The sequence below is a fragment of the Chrysemys picta genome, chromosome 5 (assembly GCF_011386835.1).
Source record: "Chrysemys picta bellii isolate R12L10 chromosome 5, ASM1138683v2, whole genome shotgun sequence".
NCBI classification, from domain to species: Eukaryota; Metazoa; Chordata; order Testudines; family Emydidae; genus Chrysemys; species Chrysemys picta.
In genome coordinates, this window is record NC_088795.1 from 124,397,302 (window position 1) to 124,414,636 (window position 17,335).

The 17,335-nt window shown below is 41.9% G+C and overlaps 1 long non-coding RNA gene across 2 annotated transcripts in view; it reads left to right on the top strand.

Moving 5' to 3' along the window:
• The first annotated feature begins 511 nt into the window (after positions 1-511).
• Positions 512-17,335, top strand: part of LOC122174200 (uncharacterized) — a 42,461-nt gene continuing 25,637 nt past the window's right edge. The window contains exons 1-4 of one of the 2 annotated variants that reach the window (XR_006175710.2): positions 512-1,165; positions 2,017-2,115; positions 4,559-4,680; positions 11,070-11,222. This is a non-coding gene — a long non-coding RNA (uncharacterized LOC122174200). The remainder of the gene's footprint in view (positions 1,166-2,016; positions 2,116-4,558; positions 4,681-11,069; positions 11,223-17,335) is intronic. The other variant, XR_010601599.1, reaches the window with a different exon arrangement.

A 17,335-nucleotide genomic window follows, 5' to 3' on the forward strand; every position in this document is an offset into this window, starting at 1 on the left:
TTTGGAAATTATAGCAGGAAAATACTCCTACCAGTTAATTAAAATGCACTTCCATTAGATTCTGTTAGGTTTTGGAAAGAAAAATCTTCCTTCAAAGAGCATAAAACGGAATAGCCAGTCCTGCTCCCTATAAACATTTTAATGGAGTTGGGTTCACCACAGTGGTGCCTAAAGACAAACTCTCTTAATAACCTTAATTAGAAAAATGAAACTGTATCATGCAGACTGAAGCAAAATACGAACCTTGTGTAAGGAGGCTGTTGGCCCCTTACTGAAAGTTAGTGCGTTTTTTGGTTGGCCCTCTTCCAATACCAGGAGAAAGGGGAAGGGCCGAAAAGGAGTCAGCATTCTGGGACTGACAGAGACCCTGTGATAAATGAAGGTGGTGGTGGTGGCGAGTAGCTCCCTTTTATGGACACCCAACCAGCCAGTTAGCTATAAAATCCCTATTGATAGCAGTTCTCTACTTGCTTTACCTGTAAAGGGTTAAATGTCTGACTGCATGCAAGGTAAAAGGAAGTGAGTGGGCACCTGGACAAAAGAGCCAATGGGAAGGCTAGAACTTTTTAAAATTGAAACAAGACTCCCCTTTTGCCAGTCTGTGATTGTTCTCCCGGAGAACAGGGACAGGGCTGGAACTATGTTGTAAGAGCTTGCGGCAGGTATGAAAAATCATTAAATCATACCTAGAAACTACTCATTTAAACCCCAGCTATGTAAGTAGATCAGGAAATGTCTAGGAAGACAGGCTTAGGTTTATCTCTTTTATTTCTTTATGGCTTGTGGACTCCTCTGTGCTAACCCCAAATGCTTTTGTTTTGCTTGTAACCATTAAGCTGGACCTCAAGAAAACCATTCTTGCTGCTTAATTATTATATTTGCTCTTTTTAAATCTAGCATTAGCTTAAGTCCCGGATGTATTTTCTTTCTTTTTGTTTTTAATAACATTTACCTCTTTTAAGAACAGGATTAGGATTTTTATGTCCTAAGAGGTTTGTGCATATGTTGTTTAATTAGCTGGTGGCAACAGCTGATTTCCTTTGTTTTCTTTCTCAGCTCTTCCACAGGCCAGACCAGACCAGACAAAAAAACGGATCAAGGCTTGTTTATATCAAGTGCTTGCAAGGTGGCCAAGGACTTTTGATGGGAACTGGGTGCACTTAAGGTAGATTCACAAGGAGGACTTAGGCACCTAATTGCTACTTTAGGAGGCACTGGTATTCACAAACCTATGACTCAGGTGCTGCCTAACCCTGTAGGCATCTAAATGTCCTAGGAACCTAAGTTACCAGCAGCAAAGCCCCATAGGGACCTACATTTCTGCTGTTTGGCATGCATAAAGCTACCAAAACCCTGACACCGTCAAGCTGCTTGGTATCTAAAAGCAGGGGGTCCTCAAACTAGGTGTTTTCCTGCCTGTCTCCCCAGCGGGACCTGATCCAGCAGGGTGTTAGCATGGCACTCACCAACAGGGTTCAAGTCCCTGCTCTGAATCAGGCAGGGGGAGTTTCCCACATCCTGGAAGAGTGCTCTAACCATTGGGCTACTGGGGTGAGGCACCACCACATTTCCTGAGAAAGGGCCACACCTCTCTCTTTGGCATTTCTTATTGGCTAGCTTAGGTGGCTCCCCACATGGTGGGCTGGCTTCTGTGCATCATTTTAAGGCACCTAACTGTCCTCATGCATTGTACAGGGAGACCGGGCACCTAACTCAAGGCTGTGACTAGGCTTCAGGGTGCCTAAAAGTTAGGGGTTGCAATTCAGAGTTGCCACTCCTAAATCCCTCTTGTGAATCTAGCTCTTAGCACCTTAGAGGATCGGACCTTTAAAAATTGTAAACCATCCGCAATCCAGGAGTAACTCTGAAATGTTGGACGTTCCCATTGCATGCAGCAACATTTCCTTTCCAAATAGAGTCAGAATCTCTCAGTGTTTGAGGGATCCACTTAGCTGACTGCTTCTTAGTGATTTATGGCATTCCATTAACTATTAAAATGTTTTGGTTTTCTTCCAGAAATGAAATTATGCAGGCCGAGTATCCAGAACTGGAGAGCACCCTTTAAGACATTGAAGAGGAAATGCAAACAACTGAGGAATTAGAGTCTGAAATCTGGTTAGTGTTAACATGGTAATCCCTTTTGTTCATAGCTCTGTAATTAATTGTGCATTGTGGTGGAGATGAAACTCATCGATTTATTACTACATCAAAACAGAGATTATGAGCCTTCCTGTAGGAAGGGTTAACCACTGTGGCAGATTCATCCAGCTCAGTAGAGTGATGAGTTCATGAAAATATGAAGTGGGAAATGTAGCCAATGTTACCACATTGAATGCTGTAAACAATGGCTCAAAGGCACGATTCCTTTGATGTTCAAGAACTTTGTGTTTGACCCTTTGGAGTTGGAAAGGGCTCTAAACCATAGATGAGAAAATAGTGGCTCCCACCCAGGGTTGGTTTTGACTGCCACCTAGACCAGGTGGCTGGGGATGGGAAGTGACTGAATGACAGTCCCAGGCACATTACCATAACAAAGGCCAGAAAGTGCTATCTGAGAAGTTTTTAAAAAAAGAGCAGTTGGAGCACTTTGAGAGAAGCAAAGGGGAAGACACTGCAGTTGAGACTCTGAACACAGAGCTGTTTTGCTGGAGTTCTACAGTTGCTATGCTATTTTTTTGAGATATAGGCCGGGTGCTGCGTTTCCCATTTAATATCCCTGTTCAGCAAGGAATCAGTGCAAATCCAAAATGTCCTGACCTGTTAGTAGCTGTGACACATCCATAGTAAAGGATTGGCTCTGGGTCAAACTCACTGGGTAAACCAGAGTTCAGCAACTATGCTTTCTGCACTCTGTCCCTCCCCTCAAAAAAAAAAAAAAATCCTACGGCATTTGTAATAAACACTTATCTATCTCTAATGACACCCTGTATTTTAAAATGTCTTGGGGAATGGCTTGGATATCTACATCTAAGGCAGTGGTCCCCAAAGGGAATGTTCAGGGAGGCATGGCTGGGGCCCTGGCCACCCCCCACGGGGCCCACCCCCAGCTGTAGCCCCAGCTTTGGCCCTCTTACCCCTGTCCATGTCCCTCCCATACCCTCCAAAGCCGCGGCCCCACTCCTGGCCCCAGCTCTGAGGGAGGGGGAGGGACGGATGTGGACATGGGTAAAGCGGGGTGTGAGGTAAAAAGTTTGGGGACCACTGCTCTAAGGCCATCTATCCCTAATAACATTTTAATGGTTCCATACTGCTAACTGAGGCAACGTGTTATAAAGCCAGAGAGCAGTTCACCGCCAAAGGCTGGATAGACCAACATCATATTTTGAGTAGATAGACCAACATCATATTTTGCTGTTGCAGTTTCTAGAGTATTGTCTGAAAGGTTTAGGCAGAATCTACTGAGCTAAAACCCCACTTTTCAAATACCAGGTATATATAACTGACAGTACAAACTTCAAATGGAGCAGTAGAACCTAACAGGAATACAATAGTAAATGTTAAACAAACTATTACAATTATTTTGTATGTCAAATGTACCATGTATAATTGCATAACAGTTTTCCTCTCACTTTCCTGATTTGCATGTGGTTTTTTAATCCAATCTTTACGATTATTTGAACATACCATAGTATTTTAACATGTAGAGTAAGGTCTCTCGGCTGTGATTAGATTTAAGTTTGTACTGTAACCCCCTTTGCACGATGTAAATTAACAAAGAAAAATCTAACCGCAAGCTTATTAGTGTACAATAAGTGACAAGTAATTTAATTACTTCCCAGTTGCTAGTGACAAATCAAATTTTTCCTTCTATTAAAATCATTTATACATGTAGGATTTACAAGTCAGCATGTAATACACATGACAGATTAGTTCATTCTGTACATAAATACTAAAGACTGCTCTAAAATTGGGTTAGTTACAGGTTCAAAACCATTTCAGTTCAGCTAATAGGGATTGACCTAGCTTTCGGATTTTACTTGGAAGTCAGGATCAACAAGCCTTTTATTTGTATGTGCAGTACATTACTGATCAGCTACAGATGGGGAGTCTTTTTTGGAGAAGCTATGCCACATTTACTATAATCTTACCACGTATCATTCACCTGATATTACCATATGTTCTGCTGTTGCATGCCAGGGATACCTAGTGAAATGCACTCAGGTGATCTCAATTTATCCTGTAGTGAGTGGATTTTTATCCTATGTACAGTAAAATCATCAATAATAAAATAAATCAGGTCACTCTAACGGGAATTATTTTATGGTGTTTTGGCTCAAAGACGCACAGTCTGATCTGTGATCATATTTTTAACAACTGATCCAAACTGTTTTCCATCCATTATTAAAAATATGACTGGTAAAAACGGGGGGGGGGAGAGGCGGGGAAAGGAGACAATTAGTTTTGTTCTATTTAATTTCTCTGTTGTTGTAGAATAAATATAAAATTAGAAATTTAAAGTTAGTTTAAGTTTGGTTAAAGAAATATGTATTGTAAAGAAAGGCACTAGCGAGTAACTAGCACTTAGGTATTTTCCTTTACTACTCTTAATTTACCACAGGGTACATGGTGTTCTTTTTACCAAATATCTGTCTATACTTGGGTTACTTCCTTCTCTATCCAAAACACCCACAGCAGAGGCGAATCAAATATACAGCACGTTGAAGCTAAGCTCCTACAATAGTAAGTCCAACAGTTATACTTTTTAATATTATATTTTTACATTACAGAGTTAAAACTCAAGAGATGCTAAGCCTAATGTCTACACATTGCTCCAAAATCAAATGCTATGAAAATTTTAGGAAGTTAACAAATTCTGCTATTATATTTAATAAATCCTTCTTTAAAAAAAAAAAAACCACAAACATTTGTTTCCTAGATTTACTTGCAGTAAATCATTCAGCCACTAGATGTCTCTCTTTGTTTGTTTGGAGTACCAGACAAAGTGTGGAACCAGGTAAAAATGGAAGACAAAGCTGGGACTCAAGTCATGTGGAAGCCTATTTGATTGATTGTAATAGTCTTTAATAAATGCCACCTGTTTATGAGAGATTGTGATTCCATATTAAATGACACTCATTTAGCATGGCTTAGAAAATTTTGGCTTGCAAAAAAACCCACCTTCCTCAAAATGGAGAGGTGTCAGACTGCTGTTACAGGGCCTAGGGATTTCAAAGGCCGAGCATGAATTCAAAGGGCAATATTCTCTTTTAACAGCTGTCTGTCATAATGCAAGGATCGCTCCCCCGTGCTCGAATACTGCACAGGAGATGCCTCTACTGCACAGCAGTTGATGTGAGAATTATTAAGAGATATTGGCAAGAAACTGGACAGGAATTTGGAAGCTGTAACAGCTTTGGCTGCATGCGCATTTTGGGAGACCAAGGAGGTACCCTGGATGACCCAATAGATCAGAATCAGGACGACTCTCTTATTGAAAGCAAAACAATTGCTTACCCATGGATTACTATAGATTCAAAGAGGGGGTGAAAGGAACAAATGTAGGGCCAGATTCTCAGCTGGTGTAGAGCAGCATATCTCCACAGAAGTCAAGGCAAAAAATGGCTGCCAAAGCCATAGCTAAACGCCGCAGAATAGTTTATTGTGGTGAAAGATGCTTCCAGGATAACAGCAAGGAAATGGCAACAAAGATCAGAATTTTGCAGAAGTATTATTGCATAATAGGTGGAGTTATGTGACAAATTCATTCTGAATCCAGCCAAGATGACAGAATCCATTGCACACCTGAGTAGGATGATGAGACAAACTCTATATGTACTTCTATGGCCCCCATTCCAACAGTATCTGACAGGGCCGGCTCTGGCTTTTTTGCCGCCCTAGGCAAAAAAGCCACCCGCCGCGCCCCCACTCCTCCTCCCCCCCCCCCCCCCCCCGCGTGGCAGGGGAGAGCGCCGAGCCCGGCCGTGGGCCCGCAATCCCCAACCAGCCAGAGCGCTGGGAGGAGGGCGAAGAGCCCAGCCGGGGCTCTCCGCTCTCCCCGGCGGCCAGAGCGCCGGGAGCAGGGCGGAGAGCCCCCGGCGGCTGGAGCGCCGCGGAGAGGGCGGCGAGCCCAGTCACAGCCCCGCTCTCGGGCCGGAGCGCCCCGCCGCGCCGCCCCCCTCCAAGCGCCGCCCCAAGCACATGCTTGGTGGGCTGGTGCCTGGAGCCGGCCCTGGTATCTGAGCACCTCACAGTCTTTTAGCATGTTTATTCTCACAACACCCTGGTGAGGTAGAGAAGTATTTTTAACCCCCTTTTGCAGATGGAGAACTGAGCCACAGAAGGACTAAATGACTCATCCAAGGTCACACAGGAAGTCTAGGGTAGAGTAGGAAACTGAACACATGTCTCCTGAGTCATAGGCTAGCACCTTTACCACGGGCCAGCCTTCTCTGTGCTCTGTTAAAGCAGCAGCACTGAGCAAGTCTGTCTTCAATTGTGTTGCACAGATTGCAGATTTTGGCTCATTCTCTTCTGCTTGGATTTAACACCTGACAGTCACACACTGTAAAAGACCTGATCCTGCCCCAGTCAAGAGCAAGAAAAGAAATGTAGAGGTCTCAGGTTTACATCCTACAAAGCTGAGGTTTGGGGTCAGTGGAAAGCAGTCTTTTTCTTTTATTTGGATTCAGCCAATGATCATCATATAATCTGGAAGTGATGTCTCCTTGGCAAGCTTGTGTAGACACCTGGAATTAAACTCTGAAGGGCACGTTGTCTGAATTAACTCTGGGGTAACTCTGATACAACACTAGCACTTAGGTATTTTCCGTTACTGCTCTTAATTTACCACAGGGTACACTGTGACCTTTTTACCAAATATAAAAGGTCCTGCTGTTCAGGGAGTAGGTGCTTAGCACTTTCTGAAAAGCAGTCTCAAGTTGAGCACCCAAAAGAGGTCATAGGGCAGTACTTTCTGAGTACAGGTATTTAATCCAACAAAAGTCATACACCAGCATCTAAATGGCACGACTTCTCAAACAGATGATTGGGCTGACTTCTTCGCACTAATCAGTGCATGTTCTGTTAAACTCAGCAAGTGCCAACAACATGAACTAATTCAATTTACAAAAGAACCAGCTTAAGCAAATCTTCAAACACATCTGGATTATTCCAGCCTAATGCAAATGATTTTGGGTAAAGTAACAATATTCATTAGAGCATCACAATTTACTCTCTTATTTTGCAGAGATTTCTTTGCACTGGCATAACAAGGAGCTCTTGCTAAACATGGTATTTAATTTGCCAGCTATGATATTTACAGCTTGGTGAGGGCTTTTTGTCTGTGCTGGAAAAAGCACTTGAAGTAAAGTATTCATGCTGCCCTTGAGGATGCTAGAGCTTCCAGGAAGAGATAATTAGGGCCTTGTCTACATGAGACAGTTGTACCAGTATAAATGTACTTTTTTGAGCAGAAGCTGCCTTACAGCCACACATACATTGCCTTTTTTCAGTTTATCTGATAATTAAGCTGCTTTGGAAGTGACTTTCCTCTTTTTTGATAGGAGTTAAATCTGTAAAATGTGGGTGCACACCCATGCCTGCATAACTATACTGCTATAGTTATTCCTCTCACTGCTATCACATAGTGAATTGGTTCACACCAAGACTTGCCTGTCTAGGAACCTCTGTGTACTCCACTGCTCTGGGGTCATCTGGACTGGATGTCCTACCTCACAGACTATGGAAAGGCAGACAAGTAGGACAGAGGACTTACCTTAATTAGATTGTACACGGTAGGGTTGGACAGACCCTACTTGGACCATCTAGTGCAACCTCTAGTATTAAGTGCAGGACTGTTCCCTTACGGAGTTACCTTTTATCTATTCTTCAGAACCTCTGTCTAGTGATGCCTCAGCAGTTTCCCTAGACGAGCTAATAAAAGTTCCCTTTGTCATCTCATGTTACATACCCTTAATCTCTTTGTCATCTTTCACTATGCCTGATATATAATGAAGTGTCCTGGGAAATCAAATACCTGGTGTAGGTTTGGGGCAATCACATACTATGGGCATGCAGAGGCTGTAGGACTTTGATGCTTTGAAGTGCAATCTCACCCTTTCCCCTGCATCTTCTAATGTCCCGATAAAAGATTTAACACTTGTTTGTTTGTTTTTTCCAAAAAGAAAAAGGAGGAAATGATGCAAGGGAAAGGGCACATCTTCCCTTTTTTCTTCTGTGCTGCCCAACTCTGCTGCTCACCTGTCTTCTTACCTCTTCTTTCTCCCTCTCTCATTTTGTCCTTCAGTATTCTCTTCTCTCGCATCTTCAGCTCTTCTGTTTGGTAGGGCAGAAGGTCTCCAACTTTCCCTGCAAAGGTTTCATTAAAAACAAACGAAACAAAAAATCAAAACAAAACACAACTGAAGATTCTGTACTCTGTTACTGAGGTTTAGAAAGATAATTGGACAGACTCACCTCCATTCTGCGGATGTAAACCCAGAATAACTCTTCCTGAGCTCAGAATCTAGGTCAGTGTATTATTAAGTGGAGGAAAAACTATAAGTACATTTAAACCAAACTATCTGGGAGGAATTCCTTTACTACCCGGTAGGACTATGCAGGGATGAAGTATGGGAGGGATTCTAAAAAATCTAGGTTTCAGATAGCAGCCATGTTAGTCTGTATCCGCAAAAAGAACAGGAGTATTTGTGGCACCGTAGAGACTAACAAATTTATTAGAGCATAAGCTTTCGTGGACTGCAGCCCACTTCTTCGGATGCCCAAAGAAGTGGGCTGCAGTCCACGAAAGCTTATGCTCTAATAAATTTGTTAGTCTCTACGGTGCCACAAGTACTCCTGTTTTTTAAAAAAATCTAGGACAGTGGCATTTGACAGGTTACAAAGTAGCAGCCGTGTTAGTCTGTATCCGCAAAAAGAACAGGAGTACTTGTGGCACCTTAGAGACTAACACATTTATTTCAGAAGCTTATGCTTAAACAGTTAAACACTGGAATAAATTGCCTAGGGAGGTTGTGGAATCTCCATCTCTGGAGATATTTAAGAGTAGGTTAGATAAATGTCTATCAGGGATGGTCTAGACAGTATTTGGTCCTGCCATGCGGGCAGGGGACTGGACTCGATGACCTCTTGAGGTCCCTTCCAGTCCTTGAATCTATGAATCTATGAATCTATGAAAATTTGTTAGTGGCATTTGAGTGTATCATGGGCTGCTGCAATCTCGCAACACTACTGGAAAACAATCTAAGCAAATTATTCCAAGAGCAGTATTTCTGGAATCTCAACCCCTCGGTGCAGGTGAAATGGAACTAAGTCCTGTGATGGTGACTACATGTAGATGGCATAGAGAGACAGATGGTAATACTAAAGTGATAGGGGACAGAAGCTAATGGCTTCTGTTCTCAAGGGAGAGAACATACTTCCAATATTAAAGACACAATTACAAATTAGCCAAATGCAAGGAAAAGATAGGAAGATATGAAGACTAGTAAGAAGCCAACATGGCTCCATCAGCTCTTAAATGAGCTGAAAATCAGAAAGAAACCCTACAAAAAGTGGAAACATGGACAAATTGCTAAGAAGAAGCACAAAAGAATAGCACAAGCATGTAGGGAAAAGATCAGAAATGCTAAGGCACAAAATGAGTTACACCTACCAAGGGATATAAAAGGCAATAAGGAGAGGTTCTACAAGTACCTTCTTGATGAAAAATACCTTCAGCCTTCTTGATGAAATGTTTAATGCCTACTTTGCTTCAGTCTTCACTAAAAAGGTAAATTGTGACCAGATGCTTAACATAATCAATATTCAGAACAAGGGTGAAGGAACGCAAGCCAAAATAGGGAAAGAACAGGTTAAAGAATATTTAGATAAGTTCGATGTATTCAAGTTGGCAGGGCCTGATGAAATTCAAGAACTAGCTGAAGAAATCTTGGAACCATTAGCAATTATCTTTGAGAAATCATGGAGGATGATGAGGTCCCAGAGGACTGGAGAAGGGTAAACATAGTACCTACCTGTAAAAAGGGATACAAAGAGGAACTGGGCAATTATAGGCCAGTCAACCTAATTTCAATACCTGGAAAGATACTGGAAGAAATTATTATTCTCTATGTACTTATAAGTAGATTGTTTAATAGAGTTATAAGTAATAGCCAAAATGGATTTGTCAAGAACAAATCATGCCTAACCAACCTAGTTTCCTTCTTTGACAGAGTTACTGCCCTAGTGGATGAGGGGAAAGCTGGAGATGTGATATATCTTGATTTTAGTACAGCTTTTCACACTCCACATGCTATTCTCATAAGCAAACTAGGGAAATGTGATCTAGATGAAACTAGTATCACTTGGGTGCAAAACCGACTGAAAGATGATTACTCAAAGAATAGTTATCAATGGTTTGCTATCAAACTGGGAGGGATTTATCTCATGAGGTCACTCAAGGCCAGGGGCCTGTCCTGGGTCCTGTACTATTCAATATTTTCATTAATAACTTGAATAATGGAGTGGAGAGTATGCTTATAAAATTTATGTATGACTTCAAATTGGGAGGAGTTATTAGCACTTTGGAGGACAGGATTAGAATTCAAAACAACATTGACAAGTTGAGAGAATTGGTCTGAAATCAACAAGATGAAATTCAATAAAGACTGTTGCAAAGAACTACACTTAGGATGGAAAAAATCAGATAAACAACTACAATAGGTGACTAGGTAGTACTGCTGAAAATGATCCAGGGGTTACAGTGGATTACAAATTAATGTAATGCAGTTGTGAAAAAGTTTAATATCATTCTGAGGTGTATTAACAAACGTGTCATACGTAAGACAAGGGTGGTAATTATCCCGCTGTACTCTGCATTGGTGAGGCCTCAGCTGGAGTACTGTGTCTGGGCACTACACTGTAAGATGGATGTGGATAAACTGGAGAGATTCCAGAGGAGAGCAAGAAATATGATATGAGGTTTAGAAAATTTGATCTCTGAGGAAAGGGTAAAAAAACTGGACCCGTTTAGTCTTGTATGCTAGGTTCTTTTGCGCAATAGAAACATATGGAAGTCCATGTAGTACTAATGCGTGTTGAAAATACTGTCTGTATGTTTTTCCTCATAGTTCTAGAGACCCTGTGAGTCATCACTGCCTGGAGGAATGAGCACAAGACTGGGAGCTGAGAAGTCCTAGATCCATCACATCACATCTCTGCTTCACTTTCCCCATTGGTAGAATGAGCGATACGAATGATTAAGTGACAGGGCTGTTGTGAAGGTGAGTTAGTTAATGTTTGAACATTCCTTTGAACATGCAAAGTGCTACGTATATGCAAGTATTATTATTATTGGGTGAAATGTTCTAGTAATACCATCAAAATACCTCGTGCTTGGGTTAATCTGTCTTTGTTGACAGGATGCCATTTGCTTTGCAATGCATGACATTTAGGAGAGGAAATACATTGATTTGGATATTTCATATATATGATCTATATATTCCTAGGTAAAAACGATGTTAAGACAAAGTTAAGGTTGAGAGTATATACTAGTAATTTAGGGCAAATTGTCTCCCAGGGGTGTTTGGACTCTCCAAAATTCAAGTGTGTTTAGGTAACCCTGAGAACAGTCACATTGTTACCCCCATCCTCCAGTGAAAGGGAGAGTTGCTTGTGTTTCACTGGGTGTCAGCTCCCTAACATCACCAGGCTGTCAGGCATCCAAACACTTGCCTCTGGGCTATTCCAGCCCTAATGTTCCCTTGCAGGTTAGCAATAGGCTTTGAGCCCCTTTTTAGCATTCCCCTGCAGTGTTCAGCCCCTTATCCACTGAACAGTCACAAAAATACCAGGTCTGCTGTCCCCAAAGGAATGGCATACACACCAGCTTGTATGATTCAACACAGGATCAGCACCCTACCTTAATATCACAACCCTGAGATATATTTATAGTGAAAACAATGGTAAGTGTATTATCAAAATACAAAATTCAAAAGCCAGGGAGTAAGGATAAAGGAAACAAGAGGGTTACATATAAATAGGGCGACCATATTTCCCTATGCTGAATATGGGACATCTGGTAAAATTACTCGTATTCAAGCAAGTTCAACGGCAATCAATCAGAACTATTCAGTACAAATGTTCAAATTAACATCAAATTGATTGAGCCCCTGTTAAAAAGAAATATTATGTAGTTAGATTATTTTTATTTACCTTATCTTTAAGGCTTTAGGGTTCACATGGGGAGGGGTGACACACACACCCCTACTCCCCCACATACGGGGAGAGTTGACACACACACGCATTCCTGTACACTTCTCTCACACCGGGGGGGGGGGGGGGGTTGGGTTGGTTACTGACTGACCCAAACCTCTCTGCCCAGCGCTCTCCGCCCTCCATGCCTGACTGGGCCCCTGAGACGGACCTGCCTCTCCTGCTACCTGGTGCTGCAGCTTCTCAAGGCAATACATGGGGGGACACGCAGGGTCACATGCCCTCCCCCCAGATTTCTGCCATGGTTCACACCACACTGTGGCAAGGAGCAGTCTTTTGGCACTGTGCGGGAGGGAAGGGATGGGGGCTGCTTCCAGCCACAGAGCAGGATGGCAGGGGAAGGGATGATCTGCCCTTGTCTTTGCAGAGCTCCCCTTTCCATGTGGCTGGAAGCAGCTTGCCCCTTCCTGCCCGCCCAGTCTCAAAAGGCAGCTAACACCTCCAGGCTGCTGATGGCCACTGACATAACCCAGGCACCTCCGGGCCCCCAGTGCAGGGAGAAGGGGTTAAGCCCTAACCTGACTGCGGGGGCTTCAGCGAACCGGCCAGAGAGATGGTTCAGCAGGGGAGGGTGAGCCACCCTGCACTCCTTGGGGGCAGGACCCAGGAAGGAGGAGGGAGGGTGAAGAGGGTGCTAAGCCCCTGCCCTGGGGGCTGCAGTGGAGTCTGCAGGTTCAAGGCATGAACAGGCTGGAAATCATTCTCCCCCCTACACCACTCCAGAGCTTAACTGAGGGGCAGAGAAGCTTCCCCATGCCAACGCTGTCCAGGGCTTTGGCACATGCAGGACTCGGCTCCTCCTGGCCAGCGCCCTGGGTCGGAGGGTCTTGGGCTTTCCCAGGGTGCCGGCCCAAAGGCAGTGGGGGAAGGAAAGAGCCTGCCGCCCAGGCTATTGGTGAGCTGAATGCTCTGACCAAGGCTGTTTCTTCGCACAGCGCTGGGAGTGGGACGCGTCCTGCCGGGGCGGATATGAAGGAGCACCGGGGTTGGTGAGGGTGAAGAGGCAAAGCAGGGAGAGGACAGCAAGAAGGGGAGCACATAAAGGGCTAATGGGTGGGCAGCAGAAGCAAAACATAACTGGCCGCTGCCTGGGGCCTGCCCACACTCACCAGCCACCACAACTCGCAGCGCACAGTTAGCACCGGCCAGAAATGGGACGGTGGGTGGGGCCCTGCTGGCTGAGAGCTGGCATGCAGCAGGGGCTGTGCTGATGGACTAGCAGGGAGAGTGGCTGGCCCTGCATGCTGCATCTTCGCCCCCCACCAGCCTTGCACACCCACCCCCATTGTCGGCCACCGGACCCCCACACACACACTCACTGCTGCTGGGCAGGCATCTGATGAGCAGGGATCTGTCCAGCAGCAGGACTGTCAGTACAGATGCTGGGGGAGACTGAAAATATGGGACAATTTCCCCATTTTTAAGAAAAAGTCGGTACACCTGCAGGAGGGCTTAAATACGGGACTGTGCCTTTAAAAACGAGATGTCTGGTAGCCCTACATATAAAATAAAATCACAGCATGCTTTCTAGAGACTACCCAACGTGACAGGCTAACCTATCTAAAGAAGTTTATCTCACCCCAAATGTCCTGTGCAGCGTTTCAAACAAGACGGTTTATTTCCTAGGTGCAGGATGATGGGGTGACTTCTCTGTTGCCCAAATATAGTCCAGCAAACTTTTGAAGTATATCTCAAAATAAGGTTCTCCTCTTCCCGCTGCATGTTCTTTCTTGATGACTTCATATCTCTCTGTTGACTTCATCTGTAAATGTGCCAACGTTGTGTCATCTTACAATGCTTAATTTACATGCCGACAGAGAGAGAGACAAATCAACATCTCTTGTTTGACAGGAAACCCGTTTCTCCATCTCTGCCGTGATACAGACTCTAAGGCCTAGTCTACACTAGTAAATTAGATCAGTATAACTATGTCGCTCAGGCATGTGAAAAATCCACACCCAAAGTAATGTAGTTAAACTGACCTAACGCCTAGTGTAGACAGTGCAAGGCACTGGGAAAATTCTCCTATCGACCTAGGTACTGCCTCTCAAGGGAGGGGGTGACCTATGCTGACGGGCAAACCCCTCACATCAAGATAGGCAGCATCTTCACTGAAGCGCTACAGCTTGAGTGTAGACGGGCCCTAAGAACACATTTTCAGTATATACACATAACTCCTTACATAGTATGTGTACGCACATTTCACAATGATATTAACAACCAGTGTGACCATGGCTTTCATTTAAGACCTCACATGACATGCTTTGGTGAACCAGAATGTACATACCAGAATCAGAATGTTCTTACAACCTCTTTGCCGGGACTGAGGGGCTTATGGATCATAGTCAAACCCAAGAAATTCAGAGGTAAGATTAAATTTAAAAAGAAATCCAAATGTGTTATTGTATAGAAGTGCATAGTTAGGACAACCACTAACTCTGACTTGTCACAGATGCTTTAAGGTTCCCATGTAGTTAAAACAAACTGAAATCTTGTGTGTAGGCTACATTTGAATGAATATATATATATATATATGAGAGACTTCATAAGTGAAAGTTTCTTCTTCACCAGAAACCTTAATACTGCCCTGTAGCAACACCATGAGCAGGTAAAATGTAACATGCTTTTAAAAAACAATAAATCTAATCAGGGTCCATAAACACTGAAAAGCCTTAATCTTCATCTGGTTTTTGCATGCTATTTCCCCTAAATTACAGATATTTACTCTCAGCCTTAACTTTAGCTTAATAGTCTGAGTGTTCCTGACAAACTTTAAAAAATGCAGGTCATAAAATCAACAGACTCCAGTAATTACCTGCAGGTAACAATATTTATCTATATAAATAGATATGTAATAAGCCCCACTAACAAAATCGCCACCAAAGTTTCTTTTCACTGGCACTGCACTTTTCAGTATCCCAGGTGCCTGAAATTTTACATTGTGCCTTCAAGTATTTCACTGGGAACCCAAAACCGAGTGCTACAGCTTGCATCACAATCAGCTTTCTTGGAATTCTAAGAACATTTAAGAGTTTTCCCAATCTCTTCCCTCGTGATGCTATTGAGATTTAATCACAGATATTTTGTGCCCTGTATTCTTGAAGTTAGTAGAGGCTATTTGTGGGTGATGCTGAATCTTTCCTCTGTATATTTCACGCTTCAGACTCACTGTGGCCTTTTCCTTTGTGTTAGATACAATGACCATGATCTTTCATTGTACAATATCATTTGACATTAACATGAATTCAGCAGTTATAATCTGAAGAGTCTGAAACATAACATCTAATAACTATGATACCAAATGAATCCCCTTTAGCCTGAGGTCTGTAATATGCAGTGACATTTATCTCAGCTCTCTAGCTCTGTTGTGTTTTGGCTGACTCTTTTTAAAAAACCTTTTAAGATGATCTGTATCTTCATCTGCAAATTATTTTCACTGTGAAATAACAGAGTGCCTCTGGAAACAGCTGCACTCTGAAGTCAATTAATCTTATAAACCATCACCTCCTACGTCCCAACTGGAACTCCGCTGTTTCTCAGTGATTAAATAACACCAAGAACTAAAATACAAAGTCTTTACTTCTTGCTGAGTAGCACTAAGAACTAAAAGCTCTCTTTCCTCAAGTTCAAACTTGGGCTAAGAAAACTGTTAAATAAACTTTGCTAAATATTAATTTGGCATGAAGAACTTTGAATGACTTGTTGCCTTAGTTCAAGGATTAAGATGTGAACATTGTAATGGTGCAATTGAATTATTCATGAAGGAAAAATCCAACATCTCTCCCCACTATCCTGGTTCTGGACACCCTTTTAGTCCCTATTTTTATTTACTAATTTATGTTTAACTTTTATAATTTAATTTTTAAAAAGTTAAATTTTGTAAAAGCTTTGAAACACCTGAAGGGTTAACTAATAAAGTTAATATGCCAGGAGATGTTGGCTGCCACCCAAAGAGTGTCTGTTAGCTTTGCAATTTTGAATGAAAAATTTAGATGAATTTTTAGTGAAATTTTTTAAAAAGCCCCCCCCCCTCTCTCTCTTTATATATATATATATATATATAATTAGCTTTTTAAAAAATTCCTATATATATAGGTATTTTTAAAAATTTTGTGGGGGGTTGCTGGCTTGTAAACAGTTTATTACAAGAGCCAAAATAAATGTTTTAAACTTCCTTGATTAAGCTTTGTTAGTCAAGTTTCTAAATTTTTAACGGTTTTACATTTTTGAAGGGTCTTTTTTGTAAATTGTAAGTTATGAGTAGATGATATAGTTAAGTGTGTTACATTTTTAAACTGCAACTTTTATTTTTATATTTAAGCTTTGAATACTTTATATTATAGGCAAGATAATATTTTGGCTTGGGCTTTGATATGGCTATATTTTAGCAAAGTTTTGTTTTTATTTATTTATTATTTTAATAAGTTTATTATTACATTTAACTTTTTGATAAGCAGTTTTACCTGCTGTTTTATTTTTAAATTTAGTTTTGTTTGTTTGTTTATTTATGCTTAGGTTACATTTTTTATTAACAGACATTATGTTGTCTCTCACTTTTTAGGAATCTTTTCCATTTAGTCTGTTTCCTCCTCTACAACTCTGATTTGCTATGTAGAAAGGTTGGTTTTTTTAGTGATTTTAATTACATTTTTATAGTTAATTTAAATGAGATTGTGTTTGTACTTGTAGCAGCTAGCAGAATGGATTACTTATAGACACATTTATTGGGAAGGGCTAATTTCCTTCAGAACGGTTGTCAAGACTTCTCGGGGGAAAACCATAGTGGTGGTCATTGTCACTACCTGGCCTTCCCTTTGCATAATTTGTTAGATTACTAAGGCTTTTACCAGGCATGACCGCACTAAGTTATATTGCCATAATTGGGTTGTATTATTAAACCAAGCATTTTTTAACATTTTTAACACTATTACTTTTACTACTTCTGACTCTTTAGCTTTTTCGAGCTCTGCAGTGTTAATTTGTGCAAAAGCTCATTTTAACTGCACATATTTTTAAAAAAAATGCTTGACTTCAGTTTTATTGTTTAAGACGACACTTCCCAAGACTTCACTACCTAGTAAATTCTGTAACTTTGTTATTTTATTTTTCAGAGTAACACATT